Source organism: Halyomorpha halys, unplaced genomic scaffold (assembly GCF_000696795.3).
Source record: "Halyomorpha halys isolate HHAL.00 unplaced genomic scaffold, Hhal_1.1 Scaffold118.1, whole genome shotgun sequence".
NCBI lineage: Eukaryota > Metazoa > Arthropoda > Insecta > Hemiptera > Pentatomidae > Halyomorpha > Halyomorpha halys.
Window position 1 is genome coordinate 629,823 of NW_027106719.1, and position 7,517 is coordinate 637,339.

Below are 7,517 nucleotides of genomic sequence, written 5' to 3' on the forward strand. Positions count from 1 at the left end.
TCTTTTCGGTTTTAAAGGGATCGGAAAAAATTAAGTTGTACTTATTCCTCAAATTGTAAAACTGTAATTTTACATATATAATATACATGTATTTTTTTCAATGCAATTCTTTAATACATAATCTACCTCGGAGTACCGTGACAGTAAAATTAATCAAAAATTTAATTATGCTTCGATATAAGATAATAATGGTTGGTGTATGTATAATATAGCCTAGTGATTACAAAATTAATTAATGAAAATGTATCTTCATGAAAACTAGTGATATGAATTTGACAAATGATATATTTCAATGGAAAACTAATTTTGCGATTTTCATTATATCTGTGAGCGTCTGTAATTAAAAAGGAATTAATTCTTGAAAATGTATTTATATATATTTTTTATAACTTTATCAGAAACTAGTCAATGGGCGAGCAATGATGCAATGGGTCACATATACGTCTAGTGAAAACTGGAGAATTTTGATTTTCACGCCATATTAGATTCGCTTAATACATTTTACTAAATAAATATCTTAATAATCAGTAAGTATTCATTAAATTGTTACTAATTCTTTAATATTTCATTTGATAATTAGTAAATTTCCACTTCAAAATCGTAATAATATTTTTGCATTAATTTAACAATTACTATACTCTATTCTTCATTCTCAATATTTACCCACATTTACTTAAAAAGGAAGTCTCCCGGATTTGGCATAATTTATTTTAATAAAGCGTTATTTTGGTGATAATAGGTCGAAAAGTATTATACACGTGTCTGAGGTTTCTTGCCAATGCTCTCTAGAAGTCGATAATTTTTTTTTTTTTAAATAATTCTAACAATATTTATATTAATAATAATAATAATAGCTGTTTTGTTTTACATTCCTTACATAGCTAAAAGCATCTTCCTTAGGAAGTATGAGTCTAGTTAATAAACAATTTACTAAATTTCAATTTTTTGATGATTAGTTTTTTTTTAACATTAATTTAAAATAAAATAATCATTTGCCTATAATTTAATAAAATGTTTTCTATACTTTGATTGAATACATGGCTATAAATAACTATAAGTTTTTTATTACTTTTGTCCGTGTGTCCCAATTCCTAGCCACTGTAGCCCAACAGTCTACTCTTTCAACTAACTCATCTCGCCACCTTGTTACTGGTATTTATTTCCTTCTCTTGTGTTTCCATGGTATCCACTCTGTGGATACAATGCTGGTATTAAGTCTGGCAACATGTCCGGCCAACCTTCATTTCATTTGTTATGCTTTTTTTGAAAGGATTTTAAATTTAATCATAAATTGTTCTCTTCTGTTGCTGGAGCGGTCTTTTCTTTTGATTCATATCATACTTCTTGAAAGTTGGATTTTTGTCCTCGCTAATTTGAAACTATAGTTTTCTGTTGCTGATCATGTTAAAGATCTACATAACAATACCGGGTATACAACAAATGTTTCCAGTTCCTAGAGATAGTTGACTTTCAAAAATGTATTTCAAGCACCAGTATTTTTTCCATTGTTAATTATTCTATTCATTTCCATCCTTGCTATCTTCAAATGATATGGATTCTCCTTAATAAATATATTGCTCGACAAAACTGATTTATTGATTATTAACTTTTAATTCTCCTATCTGTGAATAATATTCTCATTATTGTTTTCAAACTTTTTGTCTTCCAAGGACCTCAAAAATTCAAGATTTCAAAAATCAAGAAAGTCGCTATAACGTTTCGGGTCCAATAAAGTAATGAAATTACAGAGAACCGACTTATACAATACAATCACACCCGTTGAAAAAAAAAGAAAACCTTTGAGAAGTTTTTATTTATCATACAATAATTTTTATCTCTAACAAAGGTTTGTAATTGTAATCATTTCTCATTTTGGATAAAATTCTGAAGAAGTAGTAATAGGCTAACGTCAGACACTGAAAGGAAAAAATAAATCCAACAAAAATAAAATAAGGCCTAAACTATATATTTTTTAACTTTAAGGTTTTTTGATTTTAATTTACTGGAAGCGTTATTGTAATTGTACATAACTTTAAACTCATTTAATAATCGCCGATATTTTTTCATGATCTATTCAAAGATACAAATCTAATGGTTCAGAATAACCTTGAAAAATAAGCATAGATATGACAGAAAATAATAATACAAAAACTTGTTGAAGTTATTTTTCTTTCTTCTAGGGCGTATTGGCAAGACCTATCCGACACGTGGTTGCTATTTTGAACTAGTTTCACCAGAAAAAAAAAAGTTTTATTGAAATAAGTTATCCTACTTACATATTCAATACCTACTAAGATATTCAATCCAGGACTCGTTGAGAATGGAGTTCACAGTAGCACATGATGTAACAGAGAGATTAAAATTATTTGTGTTTACAATGAGATTGCTGGTGTTTTCGTCTCCAGAGATTATTGAAACAAACAAGAGTCTTGCTCGACGCCGGCTCGAGTCGAAATATCTTTGTTTTATTACGATTAAAATGGATTAATGTAGGGCGATGAATCGGATTACGTGATCTAATATTTACGATAATTGGCATATTCTAAATAGAAATCTTATGTAAACATAACATATTTTTCAAAAAATTAAGTTAGCTATGTAAATACATAGCAGTTCTTGTTTTTCGTCTATTTCCTACTCACCCATTTTCTTGTATATACAGTTACCATCTATTATAACAATAATAAATAAAATAATATGAATGATGGCTCTAACACCATCACTCTTATTATTTTACATCATACATAATACATAAATTATGCAAAGTGATACTATTTGTACAAATTGTAAGCCAAATTAAATTCCTAGTAACATCAATTATCAAAATCATACATACCTTCAGATTACGTTTGACAGCGGAGCTTTTAAGTTACAAATGAGATCAAATAATAAACATTGATAAGATTACAATCACACAATACTGCACACACATCTACCGAAGGCGCGTGGAAGGAACTCGAGAGATGCGTACACTACGACCCGTCAATGCCAACTGAAATAATCCTTCGAATACTGAGATTAAACAATCATAGTAGAATTTTATTGTCTCAAAACCGATTGAAAAAATACGAGTCATGAGATAACCGCGCATATCCCCCATAGACATTTAAGCGGCCATTTTCGATAAATTGAGTATGTATTAGTTTGCTTTATATCCGGTTAAATTCCTTGACTGAGATTTTGAAACTAGACGACAAACAAGTTTGCTGATTACATTATCAAAAAGAAAACGTCACGGCTATTTACGAGAAAAAAAAAACGATCTGTCCAGATAATGTTTTCTGTAATTTAATACGATTGTATTTATAATTTAATAATATTCAGTGACAGTTTAAAACCCGACATTTCTGTTTCAACATTAACTGCCTCTGATTATACATATATACACACAGATTTACAAATATGTTATTTTTTATTTTTTTTCTAAACTATTAACATTGACATTTATTTCTATCCTTGACCTTCACGCTTATTTGCAGTCATTCAAATTTCAAATAAAAAGTGTTGAATTGAGAAATATTTATTTTTCCAAAGCTTTTAAAGTTCTCTCTAACTCTAAAGAATTATTGTAAAACACTTCATATACTAAAATTTTGCAATAAACCGACCTAGGCCTGATTTAAATGCTAAAGGTTCTTAAATTATACCGACAACCAAAAAAAAATGTAGGTACAGTGAAATTGAAATTTAAAAAAAATTATAAAAGAAGCAAAACTTAAATTAAATTTTTATGAAATATTTATATTTTTTAATGAAGTATCCCAAAACCAAAAAGTATCTGATAGAAGAAGGTGATTTTAATTCAATAAAGTAATTTTTAACAACAGTAATTCAGATGACTTACATTCTGTAACTTACCATTAATGGTTCTCTCTCTTAGGAAAATTAATTGTTAAGTTATAACTTTCCTTCCCGAAAGAATCGTTAATTGTTGCATAAAGTTAGTGGAGATGTATTTAGCACCAATAATTAGTAAAAAAGGGAGTAAAAAAGTCTTTTTTTAATGTGATAATTAGATAAAGATTAAATTCTATGAAAAAGTTCCCAATGTGTTTTCCCTCAAAACAACACCAGTATGCTTAAGTATGTGTAACCACCTTTAAATCTTTCAAACATCACAGCTATATGGATTACTAATGGGGTAATATAAATGAAATAGCTATTTACAGTCAAATGTCAATTGTTTTTAAACGATTATTTCTCAGCCTAAATTTTAGTAGAAACAATCGATTTTTATTTACAAAACTCTGTTGAAACACATCGCTAAATACATTTCCAGATGCATAATAATAACTCATCTAAGATTTTTTTTTTAATTTTACTAATCCAATAATAATATAGGAGCATGGAATTGAAGAGGTATTCATTAAAAAAAAGTAAATCTAACATTTATTTAATTAAAATTCGAAATAAATACCATTATTGATTCAAAGTAAGAATAATCGTAAACTGACCCAGTAATCCAATAACTCCATTGTGTACAATAGTTTTAATTAAGTGTTTGAACATTATCTAAGCTCGATCAATTCACCACCACTCTGTGAAACATTGCTGAAGATAGAGAAACCAAAAATAGCATTTCTTATTAAAACTAAAGAGTATAATATTAAAAAAGTTTAAAGAATGAATTAACGGGAGAATCTAGAAGGTTACACAGTGTGGAGAGGCATCATTGAAAGGATATATGTAGAGAACGATTGGTGGTATCGGCTTTGAACCTTCGGGTTGGTTAGGCATTTCTTATTATTATAGAAAATTTTAACTATGTGTAATCAAAGTACTCAAAATGACGAACAACGAATATTTCGTTATTTTATATTCAATAAACTTTTATTCAAAATGTCAACCATGACACACATAATGCCTTAAAGGAAAGTTTAAATATTGTTGAACTGATTAAGATTTTATTATTTTGAAAAAGAATAGGGAAAGATAAATATTTCAAATAAAAAAAAATGTGAATTTAATTATTAAAAAAAAACTAACGTATAAAGAAATTACACGTTTTAAACTTATTTTTGCTGTCTTTAATCTTTATAATCCTTGGCAGGGTGGCTTGGTAGTGAGAAGGAAGCTTTAAATAATAAAAAAAAAATACTGGCTGAGAATAAAAGGAATATACAGAAATATAGTTTTAATTGGTAAAAAAATATATACCAATTTTTATACGATATTATATGATAAAAGTAGAAAAAACGAGGTAGTTCAAGACAATTTTAATTTTTAAAAACTTGAAAGTGAATAAAAGATAAAATTAATCAAGATTTATTTGAGCGAAGTTAACAATAAAAACATATAACGTATAATCAAAATAAAACGCCGCTTACGAACCCAGATTGGAAAGCCAAGGTTCATTTCTCGGAACCACTGAGAGATAAATGTTAACAGACCCAGGCGGGAATCGAACCCACAACGGTCCGAAACAGGCGCTCAGGAACTTAAGCCCCAACCCATGTCCCTGTGATTAACTGCAAGTATGATATTAGAATGATAGCATATTTTGAGTGGCTGCCAACTAATTAAACGGGCATGAGTCATATTTGTCCTATTCTCAATCTTCCTATTGCAACCTCCTCCTAGCGAACGAACGAATTGACGAGACCATTTTTTTTTCTTTTTTTTTTTTTTTTAAGGAAATTGGCATTTTATTCCACATGAATTTCCAACTACATGACCCTTCATAAATGAGTGGAAGAATTATTTCTTGAGAAGTCATAATGGCGCGGCCGCCTTATAAAGTTTGCATGACTGCAACGTTTGGAAACTAGTTTCCAGTGATCCCTACGTGAACTGGTGAATGTTGTTCGTCAGATTTTTTAAATTTTATTCCGCACCATTTGGTTGCGAATTGTAAAAAATCATAAACAATTGCAAGTGGTTTTCCGCGATTTACTAAATAAAGGATACGTAGGATCATAAAAGTGCCTGATACGAATTCGTATTAAAATTTAATTAACTACTAAAATGTGTACAAAAAAAAATTTCATAGGAAGGTCTAGATTCAGGAGCATTGGAGAACAACTGAAGACGATTAATGAACAATAGCCTCAAAACATAGATCACATGGCACTGTTATGACTCTGAGAAAATAAAACAGTAATTCAAAAAAATTTAGATATAAGTTAACAAGCTTACGAGGAAACACTGAGTCGTACAGTTACCAATATATTCACAGATAGGAATATATACGCCAGTGCCTGGTATTTAATGCAGAATATTCAGAACTGTACTAGATAATGTAGAAGTAATTCTTTACCAACGGTTAGGGAGTTGATACTAAACGTTCAGGATTTCCTCCCAAACCGTAATAAATTACTATCTATATCCGGATTCAAACTTGAATCATGGAGGTCCATTGCCTTATCGGCCTCCCCTCTCCTAATTAATCCTCTTGATGATAATGTCATATGCATTGATCACTTGTGTTTAGATATCTTATAAATATGAATAAATTGTGAGTAAAAGAAGTTTCTTGATTTTATTTTAATAGAAAAAACCTTCGATCACTTCGTAAAAAGAAAATATGACAATTGAAAAAAAAAAAACATTAATTCTTTTGATTAACTTATTGGGATGGTACATATAAATGTAATTTTCGGACTTATGCCATTTTTATCTCCTTAGAAATAACTGAGTGGTAAAATATTTATAATAACTACATATTATTAAGTTATTACCATTATTTTACCGTTATCCTGAGTAGTACTTTTAAGTTTAAGATTTAAGCATAAATGAGTATAATTAATTTCTAAATTTGGCAAAACGTTGAGATGTTAGTAATTAACTTTGAGATCCCCGTGGCTTTTATTTTCCATCTTCCTAAAATAACGTAATTAAAATTATTGTCTCTTATTTACCCCTTACTCTCATTCCATCTTTAATGTATAAAATTATAATTTGCTTTTCTTAAATTTCGTTGATAATTAAGGATTTCTTGTAATTTCAGCAATGTAAGTCAGATAAGGTTTATTCATTTCTAACTTAAAATACTTCATCATTCCTCTTGAGTATTTTTTTTTTATTTTTAATAATTTATTTATTGTTATTTCCAACTGCATAAACATATATACAACTAGTGAATTTGCTATAAGTTATAGAATGACATGATACAAACATGGGGAGTATTTACCCATAGATAGAACTCCAATAACATTTCTAGAGAAGATATCGGAGCCATCTTCTTTTCAGAAGGCTAGCAGGATTTGTTTGGGAAGTTTATCATGGAATGCTTGATATCTGGTCCTGGTAAAATCGGAAACATATGCAACATTGAGGTCCTGATGGATGACTTGATTTGTGACAAAGTAGGGAGTATTAAGGATTTTGGACTGTACGGATTAGATAGGAACGTATTCGATGGTTTAGTGGAGCCAAAGCTCAACTCCATCCAGACAGGCCTTACTGTAGTCATGTGGATCAGTCTTTTGTAACGGATTAGAAGCTTAAACCGTTTGTCTAGTAAATGCTTTAGTAGTCGGAATGAGTAAAAAATTAAAATCAGAAAACACACTAAATTC

General features: G+C 29.2%; 1 protein-coding gene across 1 annotated transcript in view; it reads right to left on the reverse strand.

The window, feature by feature from the left end:
- The window catches only part of LOC106678004 (parathyroid hormone 2 receptor), a gene marked incomplete at its 3' end in the record, with an annotated part of 310,108 nt that extends 306,937 nt beyond the window's left edge, over nucleotides 1–3,171 (reverse strand). Inside the window, 1 exon segment of the mRNA XM_067045048.1 lies at nucleotides 2,837–3,171.
- Nucleotides 3,172–7,517: the final 4,346 nt, after the last annotated feature.